The sequence below is a fragment of the Cebus imitator genome, unplaced genomic scaffold, assembly GCF_001604975.1.
Source record: "Cebus imitator isolate Cc_AM_T3 unplaced genomic scaffold, Cebus_imitator-1.0 Scaffold476, whole genome shotgun sequence".
Classification (NCBI taxonomy): Eukaryota; Metazoa; Chordata; class Mammalia; order Primates; family Cebidae; genus Cebus; species Cebus imitator.
This window is the reverse complement of record NW_016107791.1, coordinates 935596-960124: the sequence shown is the minus strand read 5'-3', so window position 1 is coordinate 960124 and position 24529 is coordinate 935596. Positions and strand designations below refer to the sequence as shown.

At 48.4% G+C, this 24529-nt stretch overlaps 1 long non-coding RNA gene and 1 pseudogene across 2 annotated transcripts in view; both read right to left on the bottom strand.

Moving 5' to 3' along the window:
- Positions 1-1646, bottom strand: part of LOC119468707 — a 34823-nt gene extending 33177 nt beyond the window's left edge. Inside the window, exon 1 of the long non-coding RNA XR_005197459.1 lies at positions 1431-1646. This is a non-coding gene — a long non-coding RNA (uncharacterized LOC119468707). The remainder of the gene's footprint in view (positions 1-1430) is intronic.
- A 19735-nt stretch (positions 1647-21381) lies between these two features.
- LOC108292093 lies at positions 21382-23179 on the bottom strand (annotated as a pseudogene). The gene has a single exon (XR_001820138.2). The product of XR_001820138.2 is annotated as an annexin A7-like (transcript).
- Positions 23180-24529: the final 1350 nt, after the last annotated feature.

The window sequence follows — 24529 nt, the reverse complement described above, 5'->3', positions numbered from 1 at the left end:
GCATGGACCTTCTTCACACCACTGTGGGAGTCTCTGTGGCAGAAGCCAAAGGCCACGAAAGGTGATGGTGTAAAGGGGTGCAGAGTGCAGAGCAGAGCTGACTTTGGTCCTGGAGCCTCACCAAGCTGCTGCCTTCCCTGCAAAGGGGCAACCAGGTTGCTATACTATACCATCTTAGTCATCTTGGGCTGCCGTAACAAAATCTGGTAGACTGGGTTGGCTTAAACAATAGGAGTTTATTCCTCGCAGTTCTGGAGACTGAGAAGTTCAAGATTACGGCACTGGCCAATTCAGTTTCTGCTGAGGGCTCTCCTTCTGGCTTGCACGTGGCTGCCTTCTTGTTACATTAGGGTGCACTTTTGGTGCTGCATATTCTGCCACAGGCAGCAGGCCTGTAGCCTCCATTTAGGCAATTGTAATATCTTAGACGGGACCTCCCACAGCCATTTGCAGGGCAATCGTACCAATGCCTGCATCTATCATGGCATCAATGACAGTTTCGTAGCCTCACATGGCAAGGCAGAGAGAGCACTCTGGCTTCTCTTCCTCTTCTCGTAAGGGCACTAATCCCATTATGGGGGCCCCACCCTCATGACCTCATCTAAACCTAATTACCTCCCTGAGGCCCCACCTTCAAATAGCATCATGCTGGGGGTTAGAGCTTCACCTAATCCCAACATATATTCCATAGCAGACATCTAATTCCATCTGGACACCTGCTTTGGTCCCTGGGCTCCTGCTGTGTCCCTGTACTTGCCTGTCCCTTCAGGACATGCCCTGAGGCTGGTGGGCTTTTGCTCTAGAAGTGTCAGACAGGGGAGCTGCACCAGGGCTGGCGCCTCTGCTGAATGTACACAGACTGCCCTGGAGGAAGAAGGGTGGCAGCTTTGAGGTGACCTGCAGCTGCATGTCAAGCCCACCAGGTTTTACTGTGGCGATGAAACCACACAGTGCCTTCTCTTTTCTTTTTTCCATGAGATTGCTGCAAAGTGGGTTGTCAAGGGGAGAACTCTGGAGGGGGAGGAGAGTCCAAGAACTGGTCAGAGAGAGACAGGACAGAGAGGCACAGGGTGAGAGGGAGGCTGAGAGTGGCATGAGGACCTGGAGAGAGTCGGGGACACAGGCATAGACACAGAGAAAGAAGCCAGAGCTAGAAAACAGAGGGACAAGGTGGCAGAGATCCGGAGACACAAGGAGAGATGAGGTCTGCAAGGCAGTGCAGAGAGCACCTGAGGCAAGTGAGGCAGGATGCGGAGGACAAGGAGGAGGGGGAGGACGGGGCATGGGGGAGGGGAGGCAGACAGAGGACTCGGAGGCCTCACCCTTCTCAGAGGCCCCTTCCCCAACCCAACCCATCCCAAGACAGGCAGAAACAGGAGCATCCAGGGCAGAGCTGCCCACTGGGCATCCAGGTCTTCCCACACTCTTACCTGGCTGCTCGCCCCCTCCAGCCCAACGCCTCACCTCTGAGTTAGGGGACCAGGGCTTGAGTGAGGAGGGCTATAGTACCTCGAGGTTCCAGCTGACAGGTGGCTGATCTCATGGGTCCAGTATGGCCAGGCCTACAGGCAGGGGATGAGGACTTCTGAAGCCCCTCATAGCCCCCAGCTGCCTGGACTGCAGTGAGGAGTCACTCACACTTACGTGCTATTGGCAACGAGATGAGATGAGGGCCAAGGGCTGCCAGGGGATCACCGCAAATCGGACAGGAAAACCCACCAGAAGCCAGAGGTTGAGGACAGAGGAAAAGCAAGTCCACCTGCAGGGGCGGGCAAGGCTGCGTCCTCCCTCTGCTTGCTTCCCCACACGTCCTCAGGTAAGTGCCGGAGCGAGGCCCTAAGCTGTCGTGGGGAGTGACTGGGGCTGCTGTGGCGCCTCCTCAGGAAGCTTCCCTGGAGCAGGGGAAGATAACAGTGTTATTTTTCATAAACAAAGATGGTGACGAGGGAGGCCGGGGCTCACGGCTCCTCTGAGATCAGCTGGCCTGATCCTCCCAGTGTACAGAGAAGGGCAGGCACTCGCCCAAGGCCACCAGCCCAGTCCATCTCTCCAGGCCCGTTGGCTGCCCTTCCACTGCCTCACAGTGTCTCTCTTCTGACTTGCCCGTGTCTTTCCTGTCTTATCTCAGTGACTCTCACAATAGCCCTGAGCTGTGGGTAGGGTTGCTCCCATTCTACCAGTAGGAAAACTGAGGCACAGTAGGTGACCTGCACAAACTCCAGCCCTCTAGCACTGACAGGGGCCTGGGGTCCTAGTTCAGTGCTCTCTCCACCGCGGCTGTGATGAGGTGGCTCATCTTCCTTGGTGGTGGCCCACACTAAGCTAACATCCCCAGGCTTCTCTCCTCACCTCTCAGCCTCGGGCAGACCCTCCCTGTTGTGGCAGAGAAGGTGGTCAACTCTGAGCGGAGCCCCGACTCTGTCTCTCCAACTGGACCGGTCCTTCCTCATCAAAGACACTCATTCCTTCGGCAGAAGTCTTCTTCTCCATGGGCCACTTTTAAATCTGCCCCCGCTTCCTCATCCTCTGCCCCATGCCACCCTGAGTTCATGACACCTCAGTGTGGGGGAGTGTGTCAGCCACTAGCTTTCCGTGGCAGGAGGCTTCGGGGAAGCCACAGCACAGTGACGCATGGGCTGATGTGCAATGAGAATATTTTAGAGCTGAGCTATCCTTCTGAGACTGGAACACGTGGCTGCCAGAGGCCAGAGGGCACTGTTCCCGAAGAGGGGAGAGGAAAGGGCAGAGAAGACAGCAGGGCGGGGACAAGGACAACCTAGCAGAATTCGAGACATCCTCAGGGCCGGCCTTAGCAGGCTGCTGTCCTCTGATGCTCAGGGTCAGTCCCTCCCAGGCTCTGGAAGCCCATTCTTGCCCTCCCGGGACCCCCACTCCCAGCACGTTTCTGCAGCACCAGCAACACATTTCTCTATCTCCCGATCTCCCTGGCTGGCCCGTTTCACCCCACCAAAGTGGGCCTGCGCAGCAGATGCGTCCCTCACTCCACTAGGAGATGTGTGAGAGGCAGGGGCAGTCCCATTTCCTCATCCTCTAGACTCCAGGCAGGGGACCCCGGGAACCGGACGGCAGGGCCCTGAACTCATCAACCGCCTGCAAGCCTGGCCGTCTGGGTAGGGTGCTCAAGTCCTGTTGTGGCCAGCTGGGCCAGGGCCCTCGCACAGAGAGCACCCGAGAAGTCAGCGCAGCCCAGAGGAGAGGCCCAAGGGTGGCCGGTGAGCAGCCAGAGAGGGACCAGGGATGGCTGCCCTCCCCTGCAAGGCAGCCTTTGTAGTTCGTTGAGAAGAGACAGATGGGTGTGGGGGGAGCTCAAAGGCTCTGCCTCCAGGGCTTTTGCAGAAGTGCTTCCTTCCCAGAGGGACAAGATGAAACTCAGTGGCCCTTAGGACAACTGCTTCCCTCAGTGAGCCTCCTCCTAAGAAGCCAGCTGTCGGGCCAGTTAGCCACCACCCCAGACAGAGTTCCTGCACTGGGCAGTTTCTGAGCAGGCCATCAGGGAAGAGGTCAGCCCCCACTACTGGCTGTGCGGTTGCCTTCCAATCTCTGATCTAATCCCGTGGAGCAGGTTGAGGAGGTGGTTTTGCAAATCACCTGGCACCAGCCATAACAGCTTTATTTGGGGCCTTTCCTCTAAGGAGCTCCAAGAGAGGCAGGTACCAGAGCTCCTCGGCTTGACACATGGCTACCAGGATCTCAAGGCTGGATTTCTTGATTCATTCAGTAAACATGTACTGAGTGCTTGCTGTGTACCGGGACTTGATAATGCAGGGGATATAGAGTCCCAACCCTTGTGGAGCCTTAAAAGTAGCCCATGATTACAATCAAACCGGGGAGAACAGGGCGTTCCGGGAGCTCCTGGAGGCCCTGACTCGGTACTGGGGGTCAGGGGAGATCACCTTAGAACATGGACACCTGAGACAATGGCCAAAGGATGTCAGGTAAGCAAGAGGGTGCAGGGAAGAGCCTTCCAGGTAGAGAGGATGGCCTTGCAAAAGTGATGGTGCTTCCCAGGAAAGGCTCCCAGAGCAGGTGCTGGAGAGACGGGCGCAGAGATACGCAGGAGCCACTCGCACAGGGCCTTGCTGGCCCGGCGTGTTTATACCTGTCCCCAGTCCAGCCAGAAGTTTTCTGGGCCTCCAACCCCAGCAGGAAACCCAGTGCGAAAGACTTATTTCCTGCCCTCAGAGAGAAGAAGAAAACAAAACCCCCAGCAATTTCTGCCTAACTCCAGAATGTCAAAGTTGACTCACGCTGGTTGGGTCAACTTTGACATTCTGGAGTTAGGCTGAGAGACTTTTCTCTTTCAAAAACAGTGCTTACTGCTTTTCTATTTAGAAAGGTAACACATGCCCTATGTATCAAAATGTACAGAGGAGGGTGAAATCACATAGATCCTTCATGCAGAGATAACCAATAAAACACTTCGTTTTTCCTTCCAGTCTTTTTTTTTTTTTAAAAACATGCACTTTTACATTTGTTACATAGCTGTGGCACAACTGTACAAGCGATTTGTTACCTGTCCTGTTCCCTTAATGTCTGTTCTAATGTTATTAAAAATTCTTCTTCTTCTTCTTCTTCTTCCTCTTCCTCCTCCTCCTCTTCTTTCCCTTCTTCCCCTCCTTCTTCTTTTTTGAGACAGAGTTTCACTCTGTCACCCAGGCTGGAGTGTAGTGGCACGATCTTGGCTCACTGCAATCTCCGCCTCCCGGGGTTCAAGCGATTCTCCTGCCTCAGCCTTCTGAGTAGGTGGAATTACAGGCACATGCCACCATGCCTGGCTAATTTTTGTATTTTCAGTAGAGACAGGGTTTTACCATGTTGGTCAGGCTGGTCTCAAAGCCCTGACCTTGTGATCTGCCTGCCTCGGCCTCTGAAAGCTCTGGGATTACAGGTGTGAGCCAAATTCTTCCTTTTTAAGGACTGTATAGTATGCTGCCATATGGCTGTATCATAGTTTACTGAAGTGCCTTCCTGGGCACTCTTCTCCCATGTGGCTTTTCCTGGACTTTTCCTAGGGTTTCCCCCTCAGCCCACAAGACCCCAGTCCTCAGTAGCCCCTGGAACAGCAGTGCCAGAGCCAGCCAGGCTGTGGAGTTACCTGGGGGGCCTGGGGAACGCTCACAGGCTTCCAATAAGAATCGAGGATGTGGGGCTGAAAGTCTGCATTTTAAAACATCTCCTCCTATGCTATGAAGCTACTCCTGGGCCAGCATTTGGAAGATGCCGTTTCAAAGCCTTCTAGGCTGCATAGCACCTGCATGGCCACATGGAGTTGAAATAGCTTATTTTAAATTAGGAAAATCATATCTATTTTGCAGAATTGTTGGGGAAAACAGAGGTATAGCTTGTGAAGCTCAGGGTCTGTCATATCTTATGTGCTCAAAAAAATTGTAACTGCAGTTGTTATCATTCCAAGCAGAAGCCTTTGCACTGTGTCCTGCTCAGATGGACACTGTCGGTTCCTATACCTATCCCGGGAGGGGCTTTCCTGCCTTAGGACCCAGTTCTCCTCATTCTCTTTTGCATCAAATACGGAATCTATGCTCACCTTTTCACGAACACACCGACTGTAGGGCAGTCAATAGAAATAAACATCAAGCTGGGTGTGGTGGCTTGTGCTCGTGTAATGCCAGCACTTTGGGAGGCTGACGTGGGAGGATTGCTTGAGGTCCGGAGTTCAAGACCAGCCTGGGCAACATAGTGAGACCTCATCTCTACAAATAATAAAAGTAAAAAAAATAGCTATTGTGGTGGCTTATGCCTGTAGTCCTAGCTACTAGGGAGGTTGAGGCCGGAGGATTGCTTGAGCCCAGGACTTGGTGGCTATAGTATGAGCTATGATCGTGCCATTGCAGTCCAGCCCGAGCGACAGAAAGGCTGTCTCAAAAAAAGAAAAAAATCATAACATGTTGTCCGTGAGTCAGAATATGTATAATTGGGACCGTTCCATATGGCAAATGGTGTTAAATGACCAGGAAGGGCCTGCGATGGGGGAAGAGGTTCTAAACAGATGGTGAGGGGCTATTAGAACCCCTCTTCCTGTCTAATCAAGGAGGAGGTAAAACTTCAGGAAGAAAAAGAGGGAAATTAACCTTTATGAAAGTGTCAGCTCCAAGTGGAGTGTGGTTGTTGTGGTACCAACCAGTGGTACAAACTGTTATTGGCTGCTGATGAGCTAAACACGGACATTGAGCGTAAGCACACAGAACAATTTTACAGCAATTTGACATTGACATTACCACAGTACCCAAGTGTGTGATCATTTTTTTGGAAATTTTTATTGCATTTTACAAAAGCACTGATCTGTGACTGATTATACAGTTTAAACAGGGATTCTTCACCACAGCGAGCTTGAAAGGCACTGGTTTAGAGACTGGGATTATGAGCTCTCACACCCCCTCTGCAGGGTCTTGAATTAGGGGCTCCATCACTTCTCCTCTGGTCCCTCTCCGGAAGACAGCACCCATCCCATGCTTGCTTGCCAGGCGTCGGCCAGAGGAAGGCAGTCCTGTTCCCGGGCCCCCCATCCCACACCAACCACAAGGCAGGGGTCAAGACTCCCCAGGAAGAAACCGGGCCGAATTTGAAGGATCTAGATTTTCCCAGGAGGACAGGAGTGTGAGACCCTCAGGACAGACCAATGTGGGGGGACTGGCATGTTCCTGAGGCCTCAAGGGAAGGAAATCCCCCGATGACTTCTGCCCTTTTTTTTTTTTACAATCACCCCTCCTCATCAGGGAGCTTCTCTTGTGTCTGATCTCAGTTCTCACTGCTGGAGCTGAAGTCTTTGACTAATAGTCAAGCCCCTGCTCCACGCTGAGGCTAGTGCTAGCTGCTCTGGGGGCACATGCAATGGAGATATTTTTGTTAAGCACTTACTCTGATTAACTCATTTACTTTTCCTGATGATCTCATGAGATAAGTCCTATTTTTATCTTCATTGCACAGGAGAATCTCAAGGAGGTTGGTGGTAAGGGACTGGCTTAAAATCACACAGCTAATATGTAGGTAGGCCTCCAGCCCGCCCTACTCCAGGACCCGAGCACTGAACCACTGACTGATGCCGTGGACCTGCCTTCGAGGATCTTACAGTCTAGTTGGGTCTGTGAGAGCCTTGAAGAATCCCAGAAGAGGCAGGTAGTCCTGAGTGTGTGGCCCAGGAACCTAGAGGAAGGAGGGACACTGGGGAGGAGGCAGCCAGCCCTAGGCCTTGCTCCTGGTTCTCCATGCTCCCCCGGGAGGATGCTCATATCCTGTGTTTCTGCCTCCTTCTTCCCCAGATGTGATCTCACTCCTTTCCCTGGAGGCCCCAGAAAAGTGGCTATTGTTTCCTTCCACACAGAGAGCTTGGGGACCCATGATACCCTCTCACTGTGTCAGGGCAGCTAATGTTCCCGGCAGTGATAGGGTTGGGTGGTGCCCCTCAGCCTCCCAACTACACCGTTTGTATTTTTCCTTCGAGAATGGTCTGTATTAGGAATCTGGAGGAAAGACCCTTGTTGGAGTTCTTCCTCTTTCCCATTCTCCTGTTTTCCTATCCCCTACTTCTGGTATTCCCTGCTCTTTGGATGGGACAGAACAGGGTAGAGCAAGTGATATCAGGAGAGCCCAGCCAGTATCCTGCTGTCCTAAGCTCTCAGTGGAGCATCACTGAAACTCTCAATGTGCTCATCCAGTAAAGCAGTGTTTGAGGATCCAATAGGAAATAGCTGTGGAAGCTCTGCTTGGTGTGGCTCTGCCTGGTTTGGCTTCCCTCTCATTCTAGACTCACTCAATTCTTGCAGCTTCCAAAGCTTGGCTCAGGTCCACTGCCTCCAGGAAGCTCTCTCTGACTACACAAGTCTGGATCCAGGCCTCAGCCTGGAGGGATTATTGTTCACACTAGTGATACGAGGCTGTGTTCCATCAGCCCTAGAGAGCCGTGGGGACACCAGGCAACCCTATCATGACCACGGGTTGGAATTTGCCATGCTGCTCCACAGCACCAGGCCCCACACAAGCTTAGGCTTGCTCTGCTCAGAACTTCTCTGCTTTAGGACTTGGTGGTTTTCCATGTTTTTCACCTGGGATCACCAGCTATGGGGGAATCTCTTAACTCCCAGGGAGATGGTTTTAGAAGAGATCTTTGTTATTCCCACCACACTGGTGAGGAAACTAAGGAAGGACCTGGGCAAGGTCACGAAACTGGTTTATGGACTGCAGAGTCAGGACTCAACCTGGGTTCTGATGCTCTCAATACACCCCAGGCTGCCACCTTTGCCCAGGGCCCGAAGAAAGCCCCGCACAACACAAGTGCCTGCACCTGGGGCTCATTAGACCTCTCAGTGGACTTTTGCCTTGTCTTTGCTTCAGCAACTCCTCCTCCTGGCATTCTTAACCTCTCCTAGAACCCTCCCACAGCCCCACAAGGAGCCAGGCGGAGACAGCAATGGCTGGAACAGACCCTACACACTACATACATGGGGATCCCAGGCCACAGCGGGTGGGGCTCTGCTCTTGGCAGGACAAACCGTCCTGGTTCCGAAAGGCCCCAGAGGCCAGGACAGAGTTTTAAATAGCCAGTGACAGGCCAATTGTGAGGCCTGGTTTAAATTAGTTGTCAGGGCTCCATTGAATCAGGTTTAATTGTTGGTTGGTGCTGAAATGATGAATGAGATGTGGCTTTAAATAGGAAGCATAAGTGTTTCAACCTCACCCTGGGCTGGAACTGCAGGCATGATCTGGTGTCCTCTTGTTCAAAGAGCTCCCTAGAGGAGAGGAGGCAAGAGGATGGGTGGACTGAGCGGCCCGGGTTGGCTGGGGCTGCTGCACCTGTTTCTGAGTGGTCTGGTGTTCCAGGACAGACACAAGGATCACCTCTTGGAGGCTCAGGGAAATAAGTTCTCAATAATTCAATCAGTCAGTCCTTCTTCAGCCCATCTGTCCACTATTTTCCTTGCCATCCTTTGACCAAGGATGCTTATTCCCACCTGTGCCTTTGCAGGGGTCCCAGACCAATCTTCCGAGAGTTGACAGAGGAAGTGGGGGGAAAAGGCAGACAGAAAAAGTCCACCGTACTTGGGAGTTCCTGCATTTGGACCTCATTCTGTCCCTCATCATCTGCTTGGCTTTGAGAAGTCACATGAGCTCTCTGAGCCTCAGCTTCTACATCTGTGAACTAAGACAAAGCTTGCCCTCCCTCCCTCCTCCAAGGAGATGTTGAGGGATCAAGAAGGCTAAGGCGGGGAAGGAGCTCTGAAAACTGTCATCGTGCATTACTGATGATCAGCGATCAGTGCCTCCCCTGCCTGGCCCTGGGCCAAGCTGGGGTGAAGGGAGGGCGGAGTGTGAATCGGAGAGGGAGCCCCCAATGTGCCTCCTGCAGCCCCCTACCGACCCCCAGCAGGTCACTGCCAACTCAGTGGTGGTTTGGTACCTTCTCCAGGGTTGCTGGACAGTTCCAGTTCTCTGGGCCAGGGCAGCATTCCCCACCCACCTCTCTCATCTGGGGCCTGCCTGGTAGGTTCCCTCAGCTGCATTTTCCACCTCCAGCTTCCTCTAACCCTTACCTGGAGCCAAGTGGGGCAGTCAGAAGAGAGGGCAAGAGAAGCCCCACAGAGCCAGGTTGTAACCGCCAGTCTTCTTGGTAGAGGAGCTGGAGGGCTGATTTCTGGGTTTGCCTCTCAAAGCTGGAAGAATGGTAGCAGGTGGGAACAAAGGACCAGCCACTGGTGAGGGAAAGCTTAGCGGCTCTGAGAAGGCACTGGAAGCCTCCACAATGGTGTTTCTGGGGCTCAGGGCTGCAGTGGCTGCTGCTGGTGACACCCTCCTGAGAGGGCCAGGAAGGGGCCCTCACACCCATGTCAGCAGGCTCCTGTGCCCCTGGCCACACCAGGCTCAGCAGAGTCCTCTCCATTAAGCAGGCAACTGTCCTAAATTGCCACGTTTCTCATGATGTCACTCCCAGAGGTGGTTAGCAGCTCCCTGTGGCCTATAAGGTGGCGCCTAAGCCCCTGAGCTCACCTATGACTGTCCTCATGGCCAGCTCCACCTGTGGCTTTCCCCCTCCCCTTGTACTTTCAGCAGCAGAGGGGTGCACTGAGCAGATGCAGGATTCCACACTGGAGTCCAAGCTCACACGTCATGTTTTTGGTTTTTGAGACAGTGTCTTGCTTTGTCGCAGGCTTGCCTGTCTTGTCTCTGCTCCCTCCCTAGCTGTCATCTGGCCCCAGCCTCCTCACCTGCTGGCATGAGGAATATTTACCTGCCCCAGAGCAGGGCTGTGAGGGGCTGGGAGGAGCTGGGAGATGGCTCCAGGACAGCAGCACAAGGTGCAGCTGAGGAGCTCAGGTAGGGCATGTTCAATCTCCTTCCTCACCTTGCAGGCTTGGTGGGATTGTCTGAGGAAAGAATCTACAGGAGAAAATGTGCTGCTGAAAACTTTTAAGAACACAAATTCTGGCCTCAGGAACCTCTTTCTCCTGGATTTCAAGCAAATGGGTCTGTGCACTCCAATAGGGCCTCCCAGGTGAGGGGTGGGCCACATTCCTCCCACCCCCAATACCCTCTGATTCCCACCCATTTCTCTCCCACCCTCCAGATCAGTGGCCCTGGGTTCCCTGTGGACACTAGCAGTCCTCTCTGCGCCTGCACACCTTCTCTGTTCTCTGTCTTTGATATGCATGCCATTTCATCTTCTACCCTCAACCGTCTTTTGACTTTTACCACCTCCAGGAATGGAAGATTTAAATCACCCTTGTTATATTGTAAAGGGTGGGAAGACTCCAGCTGACCCTAGGGTGCATGCAGAAAAAAGAGACCAAATACTTTTTTTTTTTTTTGGAGACAGAGTCTCACTCTGTTGCCAAGGCTGGAGTGTGGGGGTGTGATCTCAGCTCACTGTGACCTCCACCTCCCAGGTTCAATCAATCCTCCCACCTCTGCCTCCTGAGTAGCTGGGAGGCAGCTACTCACACCCCACCACACCCGGCTAATTTTTTTTTTTTTTTTTTTGTATTTTTAGTAGTGATGGGGTTTCACCATATTGGCCAGGCAGGTCTCGAACTCCTGACCTCAAGAGCCACTACGCTTGGCTGATTAAATGCTTTTCTATTTCTATGTTTTTTTCTTTAGCTTAAAAAAGTTTGTTGGGGGTTGGGAGTGGGCTACAGAGGAGATGATTTTCAAGAGAAAAACATCATAACTCTGAAAATTCTGGTGAAGGACAGAAAGCTCAGGAAACAGGCTCCCGAGAAGGTAACCAGGGGGCTAGAGCACGCATGACCTGCTCTTTGCAGTTTCTGAGCCCTCTCTGCCGGCATTACTGTGTGCTCCTCCCGGACATGTGAAGTTGCTATTATTGGAACGCCCACTTGCGTTGATGGGGGAAACAAAAGTAGGTATTATAATTCCCACTCCATAGAAGAGGAGCCAAGGTTTGGAGAGGTCAAACACTACTGATGATAAAACAACAACGATAGCTACCATTGGCTGAGTGCTAATTATGTGCAGGCTCTGGGGGAAGTGCATTGGAGGCATCTTCTCATTGACTCCCTTAGCCATCTGGCAACATAGACACAATCGCCCCCATTTGATGGAAACTCAAAGATGTTAAGAAATGAGTCCACATTTAGGAAGTGGCAGGGCTGGGCTCTCAAGAGCACCTATTCCAATTCTAGGACAGGGATAGGGACAGCCAAGGGTCATCTGGGGCCATCTCCTCATCTCTGAAGAATAGACATGACCGAGGGCAGAGCTCTGGCTTTCTTTCCTTTGCCTGGAGTTAGATTTAGGACTTATAGGACCCATAGATGAAAGTGACAGAGAGGCAGTTTTTAGTCCAGTCCCCAAAAACATTTTAGATGAGACTTCCCTTAGAAATAAGAGACACACAAGGAGTTCAAAATCTGGATGAAACTTCTACCTGGAGTGCTGTAGAAGAGACTCCCTCTGTGCCTGGGACAGACAGGGCTTGGTCTCAGAGCTGGAAGACCATATCCCAGCACTACCACTGACCTACTCACGTCATGACCTTGAGCCAACTACTTGACCTCTCTGAGCCACAGTTTCCACATTTGTAAAAATGGGAAAGCAAGGCCTTTCCAGAAAGATGGTCGTGTGGATTTTGAAATATGAAATAACAGGTGCGAAAGCACTCCTGGCTTGGCCCAGGGTTGGCATCCAGTAAATATTGGCTGAATCTGAATCTAAGCCAGGCAGCGGGCTGGGATCAGAGGACAGTGACAGTCCCTTGCCACCCCAAATGTCTATGACTTTCATCACCACACTGGCCATGGGCCATGCTTATTGTATTTGCCACAGGTAGCCAAATACCCAGGTGAGGATGTGCCCACAGGGCCAAGAAGAGATCTGCTAAGAGTATTCAGTTTCACGGTGGCACACCATGTCCTTGGTTCAACTTCTTTTTGGAGAGGAGTGTGGAGAGAGGAGGGGAAATCTTATGATCTGTCTGAAGTGGAAGGAGAGCTCTTATCTCATTTCCTTCTCAGAGCTACATGTGATGGTGTGACTCGGCCGTGGACGTGCTGGGGAGAGTAACGGGAACTGACAGAGGCCTGGGCCACGTTCCCTAGTCCTCTTCCCACACAGGCGTCCAGAGAAGGGAAACTGGGCCCTCTTTGCCGTGCCAAAATAAACTTGCATTGTTTCCAGCTCCATGAGAGGCCTCGAGTGAAGCTTTTGCCAAACCCTAAAAGGAAGGCTGCGGGGGGAAGGGGCCCTGGATCGGGGGATGCACCCACCACCCCTCTTTCTCCTGACTTTCCGAAAACTCCATGTGGGCAAGCTCTAAAGCAAATCTCAGATAGTACTATGAAAATCTGGGCTTTTAGGGGAGAAAGAAAGAACTGGAACTTCCATTTGTTGAGGGTCTGCTATGTGGTAGGTACTTTGCTCATTAAGAGTCATGTTGGTGGGCTGGAGGCACATGCAGACGTGGGTTCAAATTCTGACCCTGGCCCCATTTGCTAACCAGGTGACCTGGGCAGCAAAGAACTCTGAGCTTCCATTTCCTCGCAGGTAAAATGGGGCTGTTACATAACAGCAGTACTTCAGAGAAGTGCGGCGAAGGTTAAGTCAGGTCATGGATGTAAAGTTCTCAGCATAGTGCAGGGCATATAAAGGCCCTCAATATACATGAGTTATTATTGCTGTTTTACAGCTGCTACTACTAATAACATTTTAAAACTTTCACGAAAATGCTGAGAGGTAGGTATTGTTCAATAAACATGACAGATATGGGCAATGGGGGCTCAAAAGAGGCTGAGGAACTTTTTCAGGGTCTGACAGTTCATGAGCGGGAGGGTCAGGTTCAAACTCAGGTCCGCCCGGCTTGCGGGCCCATATGTGTTGCACCTGCATCTGAAATGAGGGCTGACTGGGTTTTCTGATACAGATGCCAAGTTGCTCTGAGGCTGGAAAGCTGGAAAACGGCAAAAACAGAGACCACGGGCATCACTTTCATGGCCCAACTGCTCCCCAGACTTCATAGGCTCAGCTAGTATCCAGCTGGTTCTGGCTGACCACCAAAGCCTAGGGTTCTCCTTCCCAGGCCCCAGGGCTCCTCTGTCTTTCAGCTTCCATCTGGAGCCGGCGTCTGCAGCATGGGCCCCGTCTGCACCACTGGACCCCAGGCCCGGCACAGTTGGCCTCTTGCTCCTGCATGGACAGCTTGTGGGAGCTGAGCCAAAGCAGCCTGGGATTGAAATCCTAGCTCTATCCCTCACTAGCTTGGTGATGCTGGGCATGTTACTTGCTCTCTCTGAGCCTCAGTTTTCTCATCTGTAACTCTGGAGCAACAGTACCTAGTGAGAATTACAGGAGACAATGAAAATGGCAAGTGCTCTGAAGGTGTTAGCTCTCCCTCCTCCCATTCCCTGCCCCTGGAAATGGGTGCTCCTGGCTCTCCTGCTCACTCAGGATCATAAGGCTGTGGAGCCCCAGGCCGGGGCCTATTTTTCATTCTGATATGTACTCTCTGCATGTCATCCTTAATGAAAAACGAATAACTCATGTGTTCATTTCATTAAATGCTGCCCCCACAAAAGTGTGGGCTTGTGCAATTCTCCAAAGACTGTCAGCTGGAAGATATCTCAGAATTCCTCGTAAATCAAAAGGTTTCATTTTGCTGCCAAGACAGTCAACTCTCTTTGCCTGAATAAGGCGGTGGGCGGTGCTGGGCTGGGATGGAGTCGGCCAATTACCCACACAGGAAGGGAGCAGACTGCCTGTGACTCTGGCAGAGGAATGGGTGGGGTGGGGTGCTGGATCCTGCAGGGTCCTTCCTTCTCCTCCTCCAGTTCTAAAACTCTAGACTGTGAGCTTCCCTTCTCCCTCTGCCTCTCCCAGCCCCTCCCACTATCCTCCTCCCCCTCTGCTCACCCATCCTGGCATCTCCAGTCAATCAGGTCAAATCAGCTCAGGACAGAGTCTGCAGAGAAAAAGCATCTATGCCTTCCTGGTAGAGGATGATCTTCTAATGCCCCTTAGCGCAAAAGCTGCCCTCCTTAGGAGTGAAAAGAAGGGCAGCCAAAGTCTGTGTTTCTATTGTGGAGTCCAGGAAGAGCGGGGCATTTGCTCATGGAGCTAAGGATGGATAAATTTAGAAGTAAAAAGAGGGTTCCCCTCCTGCCTCCAGCTTTGGAAAGGGCTCCCAAGCCAGCCCAAAGGGGCTTCGTGGTCACCTAGTGGAGCAGGTTCTGGACCACCCAGAGGGGTCCGCACTTTGTGGGTGGCAGTGGGTGAAGGTCCCAGAGGAAACTGGGCCTCCTAAAAGACACAGTCAGAGCTGGTCTCTTGGGGAGGGGAGATGAGGGTTGCAGAAATGGTCAATGTCTTTAACGCTGGGGTGTCTGACTGAGAGCAGGAGATAGACATCTCTTCTGTGTGTGGTATAAACAGACCCCACAGCATATTTAATGATTTAGTGAAAGATTGCTTCTGAGTGCAGGTGTTGGGAAGGAGAAGGAGACAAAAGAATGACAAGGACAGAAACAGACACAGGCGGAGGGGACAAAGAGAGAAGTGAGGAGCCAAGGGGAAGGAAGGGGAAAGGGGACAAGAGGAAGAGAGAAAGGAGAAGAAGGAGGAAAAGAGGAGGGAGAAAAACAGGCGAGAAGAAACAAAAATGGGGGAAAAAGAGTGAGGAAGGACAGTGTTTCCCAACACGTGTCATCTGAGTGCCGCCCTCCTTGACAAGGGGGTGGGGGCATCGAGCAGCCAGCCTGCATGCTCAGCAACATCTCCACACCTCACGTCCTGGTCATCGCTGTGCCTGCCGCTCCAGTGCCTCCCCAGCAAAGGTGGGCTCAGAATCCGCCCATCGACAACTCCAGGAGCACTATTTACCTAAAACACCAAGAGAACAGGTACCCTGGAGCTGTACAGGAGGCAGTACCCCCTGTGTGGCTGACAAATCCCAGCAGCATAGTAAGATGGGGACATAACGAAGCACTCAAAATACAGAATGCGCTGTCCCATTCACTAAATCATTAAATATGCTGTACTCTCTGTTTATACCACACTAGCACTTTGATGTTTATAAAATCGCTCTACTCACCATGGAAGGCTTAAAAAAATCCCTTCACTAATTCTGAAAATAAAACCCCTGGCCAGGCATGGTGGCTTACACCTGTAATCCCAGCACTTTGGGAGGTTGAGGCAGGCAGACCACCTGAGGTTGGCAGTTTGAGACCAGCCTGACCAACATGGAGAAACCCCATCTCCACTAAAAACACAAAATTAGCCAGGCGTGGTGGCACATACCTGTAATCCCAGCTACTCAGGAGGCTGAGGCAGAAGAATCGCTTGAACCCAGGAGGTGGAGGTTGTGGTGAGCCGAGATCATGCCACTGCACTCCAGCCTGGGGGACAGAGTGAGACTCTGTCTCAAAATAAAATAAAATAAAAAATAAAATAAAATAAAATAAAATAAAATAAAATAAACAAAACTCCCTAAGATGTCTATCCATCCATCTACCTGTCCATCCATTCATCTGGAGTCCATCCTTTCAGTGACCTTTTAATTGAGGAGCTACAGTGTCAGGCACTCTGCTTTACTGGTACAAGCATGAAAACTTCCCAGTCCTTGCCCCCGGGGGCTCATTCACTGCTGGGGAAACACACTTAAGTGATTTATTATATACATCATTACAAGTAAAGTCACGAATAAATCAATTTATCATATTCAGCATTCTGGGTAGAATAATAACTGTATTAACAATTGTTATCTGGGAAAAACAAGACAATGCAAAACAAAGCACGTGGGTGGAGTGACCATTACAGGTCACCTGTGATATAGTCCCCTGTCCTTCAGCAGCAGATGCCCTGCTCTCTCCACCTCTCAACTGTGCCCTGATCTCTTGCTTGGCTAGTGTGCCCTGAGTTCAGAATCGGCATCTACAGTTTTATTCCCTCTTTTTATTCAAAAAATAAAACCATTTTAAATGCATAAAACACATGCATAGTTTAAAGTAGAACTATAAAGCAAATATTAGCTGGGCATGGAGGCTCCCGCCTGTAATCACAGTACTCTGGGAGGTCAAGCAGCAGGATCGCTTGAGCCCAGTAGTTCACAACCAGCCTGGGCAACACAGCAAGAACCATCTCTACAAAACATAAAAAATTACTTGGGCGTGATGGCACGTGCTGGTGATACCAGCTACTCGGGAGGTTGAGGCTGGAGTATCACTTGAGCCCAGTAGTTGGAGGCTGCAGTGAACCATGATCATGCCACTCCAGCTTAGGCAACAGAGCAAAGTCCTGTCTCTAAAATAAAATTAAATAAATAAACAAGGCAAATTTTTTTTTTGACCACCCATGAGATAAATAAATAAACTAGAACATCACAAGTACCTGTTAAGTTCCTCACTACCAAAACCACAGATCCTTCCCCAGTCAAATCTGCCTTCTTTCCTTCAGAGGTAACACTATCCTAACTTTTCTGTTAATCAGAAAAAGTCTGATTCAACCTTGCTTTTTTTTTTTTTAATGGTTTTACCATTTATGCATGCACCCTAAACAGTATTAGAGTGAATAATAAGCGGCATTTATAAGAGAAACATAGCTGAATATCCGCAATTTCATACAGCTTCATATAGTTTAACCCACTAGTTTAGTCTATTTTTTAAACTTGGAAATAAATATACTGTATGCATTCTTTTATGATTCACTTCATTTGGTCAGTATAGCTACATGGACCTATTTCATTGCATGTATTTTCACTGCTGAGATTTCATATACTATACAAGCTCACAGTTTATACATCTTACCGTTGATGGACATTTGAGTTGTCCCGGTGTTTGGTCCTTACCGACATTGTTGGAAGTTTTCTTGTCTCTGGCGCACACATGCATGGGTTGCCCTAGGGTGTTTAGCAATACAGTTGCTGGGTGACATGGTCTTTAACATTGCTAGATCAAATCCAGTTGGTTTCCACATTGGCTGTACCAATTTATACTCCCAGAGGCATCTGCATCCTTGTCATCTCTTGGCGTTACAGACTTAATTTTTCCAATCTGGGGGATACAAAATGGTACCTTATTGTGGTTTAAATTTTTATCTCCCAGATTATTAATGAAGTTGAGCTGTTTGTTTGTTTCTTGCCTATTTGCATTTCCACTTTTCAGACTTGTCTGTTCAAGTCTGTCACCTTTGAAAAACTGTTTTTCCCTTGATTTTTAGTTTTCTCTATATTCTGGGTATTAGGCCTTCATTGGTTATATGTGTAGTTCCAGTCTGTGGTTTGTTTTCATCTCTCTATAGTCCCTCCTCAGTCTTCTCTCTCTCACAAAGTTATTTATGATAAAATTCCGAACATATACAAAAGTAGATAGAATAATATAATCAATCTCCTTGTACCTATCACTCAGCTTCAACAATTATAATTTCATGGACAATCTTGTTTTGCTTATACCTTTCCAACTTCTGCTCCTCTAGCTTCATTTTTAAGCAAATCTAAAACACTATTCATCAAAAAATTTTGAGGATTTATCTCAAAATTTATCTCTCTTCATAACATAACCACAATACCAGTATGACACCTAAAAATATTTTAAACAATTTAATATTACCAACTTTTATAATAACTTTTGATAAACAGAGGTGCTTAATTTTAATACCTATCTACTTCATGGACCGATTTATTTATTTATTTATTTGTTTGAGATGGAGTTTTGCTCTTGCTACCCAGGCTGGAAGTGCAATGGCATAATCTCAGCTCACTGCAACCTCCACCTCCTGGGTTGAAGCAATTCTCCTGCCTCAGCCTCCCGAGTAGCTGTGATTATAGGTGTGTGCAACCATGCCTGGCTAATTTTTGTATTTTTAGTAGAGACAGGGTTTCACCATGTTGGCCATGCTGGTCTCAAACTCCTGACCCCAGGTAGTCCACCCACCTCAGCCTCCCAAAGTGCTGAGATTGCAGGTGTGAGCCATCGTGCCCAGCTATTTCCTTACTTTTATATGTCATTTAAGAACTCTTGCTCTGAGACCACAAAAGTGTTTGCTTCTCTCCTTTTTTAAAAGGTATATAGTTTTACTTTTCACATTTAGCTGTTTATTCCAAATTAAAGAGATTTTGGTATGTGGTTTGAAGTAGAGGCTCATTTTTTTCCCCTTTAGCTCTTTTTTCCCTACAGTATCATTTCTTAAAAAGTCTTTTTCCCACTGCCCTATAATCAACAGTCAGTCATATATCAAGTATCCATATATGTGTGAGTCTGTTCATGTCTCTCTCTTCTGTTTTATTAATCTGTTTCTCTATGGCTATGCTAATGTCATGCTCTTTTAATTACTATGGCTTTATAATAAGTCATGATACCTGGTAGGGCAATTCCATCACCTTGTTCTTATAATTATTGCACTTTCATATGAATTTTATAATAAGCTTACCAAATTCTACATGCAAAAATGTGTTGGGATTTTGATTGTGATGCATTGAATCTACAGATAAAGTTGGGGAAAATGGCATATTTACAATATAGACTCATTCATCCATAAATATAGTATGTTTGCATTTATTAGTGCATTATTTAATGTCTCTCAATAAAGTTTAATATTTTATACAAAATAAGCATATATTTTATTGGACTTATTCATAAATACTTCATTTGTGTTGCAAATGTAAATGATCACTTTAAAATTTTTTATTTTCTCAATGTTTATTGCTCATCTGTTGAAATAAACTTGTGATTTGCACGTTTACTTTGTACCCTGCAATTGTGCTAAACTCTTTTACGTGGTCTAATAACTTGGATTTTCTATTTAAACAATAATATTGCCTGTACATATTTAACAGTTTGTCTCATCTTCCCCAAACTTAAGTCCCTTTCTCTCTTTCTCTTCCTTCCTTCATCCTTCCCTTTCTTTCTTTTCCTCTCTTTCTTTTTCTTTCTTTCTTTTCTCTTTCTCTCTCTTTCTTCTTTCTCTGCTCTCCTCTTTTTCTCTTTTCTCCTTCCTTCCTTCCTTCCTTCCTCCCTTCCTTCCTTCCTTCCTTCCTTCCTTCCTTCCTTCCTTCCTTCCTTCCTTCTTTCCTTTCCTCTCTCTCTCTCTCTTCTTTCAACAGAGTCTCACTCTGTCACCCAGGCTGGAGTGCAGTGGCATGATCTTTGCTCACTGCTACCTCCGTCTCCCAGGTTCAAGCGATTCTTCTGCCTCAGGCCCCTGAGTAGTTGGGATTACAGGCACATGCCACCATACCACTAATTTGTGTATTTTTAGTAGAGATAGGGTCTCATCATGTTGGCCAGGCTGATCTTGAACTCCTGACCTCAGGTGATCCACTCACCTTGGCCTCCAAAGTGCTAGGATTACAGGCGTGAGTCACTGTGCCTGGCCCTTTTTTTCTTTGTTGAAATGGGTAGGATTCCTAGTATAATATTAATATAAGTAGTGATAGTGACCATCCATTTTTCTTTTCTCCATTTCAAAGGCAGTGGTTGGACAAGATGATCTCTTTCCAATGCAAAGGTCTTGATTTTCCTTATAATCATCTTCTTTTTGGCTCAAGAGACTACTCATAGCCTTCTAGAGTGAGACTAAGAATCATAATTTATATGCCGACTTTATGTTTTTGAGACAAGTCTGGCTTTACTGCCTAGGCTGTAGTGCACTGGCACAATCTCAGCTCACTGCAACCTCCACCTCCCCAGCTCAAACCTTCCTGCCACCTCCGCCTCCCAAGTAGCTGGGACTACAGGCGCAGACCACCATGCCTGGCTAATTTTTGTATTTTTCATACAAACAAGGTTTCACCATGTTGCCCAAGCTGGTTTCAAACTCGTGGGTTCAAGCGATCTTCCCATCTCAACCTCCCAAAGTGTTGGGATTTGGGGCATGAACCACCCAGCCATATTCAGACTTCTGATAGTTGCGTCTCTCTAGCCTGAGTGTAGAAGATCTTGGAGTCTGATCTCTGCTCCAACAATCCATATTTATTGAGTCATTTCCTCTCAAAACCCCATTCCTCCTCAAACTCCCAAGCCATTTCTGGTTCATATTTTGAATCATGACTAATCGTCATAAAAACTGTGATGGCCAAGAGGTTGGCGGTGCCCATATCCCTTTTTGAAATTCTCTCTGCCCTCCTCCAGGATGAGAGTGATGGACTGTGCCTTTGCTCCCACCTCCTAGCTCTGGCTGAAAGATGCGACACATGCTATGCTATGCTGTTGATCTGGGGTGTCTAAGCTGTGTCCAGATGGGAGAACACCAGATACAGCACAAATAGATTCTCCAGGATCAGCCCCTCTCCCCAGAGAAGTGCCTAATGCTCTGGCCTGCTTTTATGGAGGGTTACTAGAACAAGCAGCTATTGGAAGAAAGTTTGCCATATAAGTATTGGAGATGGTGTTCATTGTGTTGTTCAACATTCCCTACATAAGGACACATAGATGATATTATGTTTGGAATTAAGTATCGGTCTAGTGAGTCTCTCCTGTTGAACTAACATGTGTCTGCAATGGGGTTGATACTTTCTGGAATTATTTTTAGATAAATTTTTATATCCTGTAAACATTGTTCTGTAGTTTTCTTGTACATTGGAGTAATGTTTGAGTCTCAGATGGAAAGCTAGATGTTGAGAGAGAAAACGTTTACTAAATTCTTTTGACCCTCACTTAGCACATCAGGAGGTAGGTCTGGCTGACTACATTTTAGATGATGAAGGAAAGCGTATCCCTTCTATCCTCACAGACTGTGAAAAGGGGAAGGAGGATAGAGAGAGAACAGGTAGCTCAGGAGCCACAGCTCTTCTCTGCCTCTACCGTTATTACCTTCCCCACCGATGTGTCAGGAGACAACCTGGCAAGTTGGGAGGTTTTTTTTTTTTTGTTGTTGTTGTTGTTTTTGAGATTGCTGTGATTTTTCATTCAATTTGACATCTCGATTAGAATGAAACTAGTAAGAATGAAGCTTTACAAACATTGCAATATTACCGTATCATTGTGATATGGCTTTACATTGATTATATGTAGAGAACAAAGTGACATTAGAATTAAGGCAATAACAACGTGTGCAAACCAAGCACATTACCCTGATATGGTCCTTAATAGAAAGCTCTTTTGGTTAGCTGATGGTTGATATTGCTGCATGCAGGTCATTGCTCTGAAGGATAAGCTGTGCATAGCTTCATTCGTTAAAAAAAAAAAAAAAAATCCCTCCTACTGGCCCACAATAGCCAGAAGAAGTCTTCGGTAATCTCCACTCATGTCATTTGCAATCATTGTGACCAGGGTCTTCTGATATATCTGAGTGAAGATTTGTTTTATTTGTACAAGATCAATCTCACTTTGAGTGATCACAATCCTGACCAGGGTGGAGTCATCTGTGCCAGCACCTTTCATAGTGTAGTAGAGCCTCTCAGCAAAGAAGGCAGGGCAGCTCAGGGCACACTGCAAGATGGTCTTCAAACCACTTTCCACAATCCGGAAAACTCACGGCTCACACTGCTTAACAAATCTCAGTTAGCCATCCTGGAATAAGCCTCCATGGTAGCTCACAGCTGAGGAAAGCTTCTCGTGGCAAGGATCATGTTAAAGCAAGATTCATCAGTCCCTAATCTCCCCTCGCCAGCTTGATAGAGATGCTCAGCGTCTTCCTGAGCCATTTGGTGGGTTACACTCTGTTTTCATCACGATTTCCCTGGCACATGGACACAAGAAAGCATTCAAAATGTCCTGAGATATCTGACCTAATGTCCTTTTCAAGGTCTCATCCAAATTCTGACTGATAACATCTGACAATTTCTCAGATTTCCTGATTTGTTCTTGTGCACAAAATTTCAATCAACACACATTCCAGAGTTCCTGCATTGCTTTCCGTAAGCTCCAGGCATCATAATATGTAGGAGGCATGAATATGGCCAGGATCAGTTCTTCCATATTTCCACTTAACTCTGATTTGAGATCTTTGATTAAATCCTTGCCATATGAGGTCTTAAATGCTGCTTTAATGTTTTGCCTCTGATCATTGGAACGGTTGGCCACCACATCCACAACTGCCTGCTCGTCTGTCCCAAAACCCTTCATTGCCTTATGGAGAATTTCTGCATCTCTCATAGCATCGAAGTTGGCACCTGGTCGGATAGTTCCTTGAGTGCCCTGAGTCATTGTGGCAGGCTGACTAGGGTAAGTAGGCTGTCCTCCAGGATACTGAGAAGGCATCTATCCTCCAGGAAAGCCACCAGGTAGTGGGACCTGTGCTGGACCACCTCCATAAGACTGTGAAGGTGGCTGTGGATAGCCAGAAACGTCTGCTCCACCTGGTGGGACTCTACATCCATGACCTGGAGGAACTCCAGGATAGGGTGGAGCTCCCATGGCTGTGGGGCACCAGGATAGCCTCCAGGGGCTGGATAACCTCCAGGCGCAGGGTAGCCTCCAGCTCCTGGATAGCCACCACTTGGCACTTGGGGGTAGGCACCTCCTCTCATTGGAGGAAAGCCACTAGGATAAGGATACTGACCAGAAGGGGAAAAAGATGACTCCTGACCTGCAGGAGGATATCCAGGGAAAGGTGGGTAGCCTGTTGGGGGATAGCCTGGGTATGACATTCTGGCCCGAGCAGCAGCATCACAGCCAAACCTGGTCGTCTGCCAAGCTGGGAGTTTTTAAAGCAAGCAGATGTCTGAAGGCCACAGGGAGTGGCCTTCAGAAGGCTAGAGACAACCTTCTCCAGGAAGACTGGGTCCAGGAGAAGCACCCACATGAAGATGTGGAGGTAGTGCAGGAAGTAGGAGGTAGGGGAGTCTGAGACAGCACCTGAGCAGGTGTTGAGAAAGCCAGCAGAAAGGCAGAGGCCTGGAGACAAGACTGAGTGACCACTAGGACAGCTGGCAGGGATCATGGGCTCCAGCGACAGCTCCTGGCACAGCACCCCAGAAAGCAAGATGAGGCCATCCCATCACAGCAGTCATGAGCTCAGGAAGCAGGAGGTGAAGATCCAGGCGATGCCACAGGAACCCAAGAGTCTCCCTTCTGAGCTGCGCAAGGTTCTGGTCAGAAATGTCTGCCACACTAGGATTCAGCAGCCAGAGAGGGCAGTCTTCAGAAGGTTGACATTTACCTGAGTCAGTCCAGTTATCTATGAAAAACAATTTTGATTACCAGATCAAGCTTGACATTTACCAAATTGGATAAAATTTAGGATTTTACCCTCCTGCTTCCCTGTGGAACTGATAAGAAAGAAGATGTTCATTATAAAGAAAAATTTAGCCAGGTGTAGTGGCACATGCTACTTGGGAATGTAAGCTGTTCGAGAGGATAAGGCAGGCAGATCATTTGAACCCAGGAGTCCAGCCTGAGCAGCAGTGAGACAGCCATCTCTAAAAAAAAAAAAGAAAGAAAATTGTAAAAGTTACATTTTTCCCCATCGTTGCATCGTATTGCATTTTCCCCCTCACTGCATTGTAGAGTAAATGTTTCCTCCCTACACGTCACTACACATCCTTTTTATGAAACTTAGAATTATTAATCTCACTGTGGTCTCTGTTTAGCTGCAGAGCTGACTCGTGTGTTACACTCAATGACAACAAATGTTCTTGCACAAATGGGGAAAGGGCACAAGACTTGGAGTTAGGCAGGCCTGAGTGTGTGGCCTGGGCCGCATTATGACTTCTGTGGACTCCGGGCACTTTTATACTTGTGGACTTCTTCCTCCACAAAATAATTAAATACATTTTACAATTGTGTGGGCATAAAGACAAATCTATTAATATCATATATTAAAACATTTTCTTTAACCTAAAGATTCTTTTCTCTTCTGATATTAAAAGAAATTTTAAAACATTTTAGTGGGCTCCTAAAGGTATCCTGGACCCTGCGCCTGTTGGTGAGGTCAGCCCTGCTTGCACCGTTGCCTGGCACAGGCATGCCTCTTTGCTTGTCTTCCTCATCTGTAAAATGGGGCTGTTGGACTCAATGATGGAGTGCATTCAAGGACTTGGCACCTGGGTAAATAAATGTGGTTTTCCTTTCTTCATCTCCATGGATTTGATTTTCTATTTCTATTTTCGTGA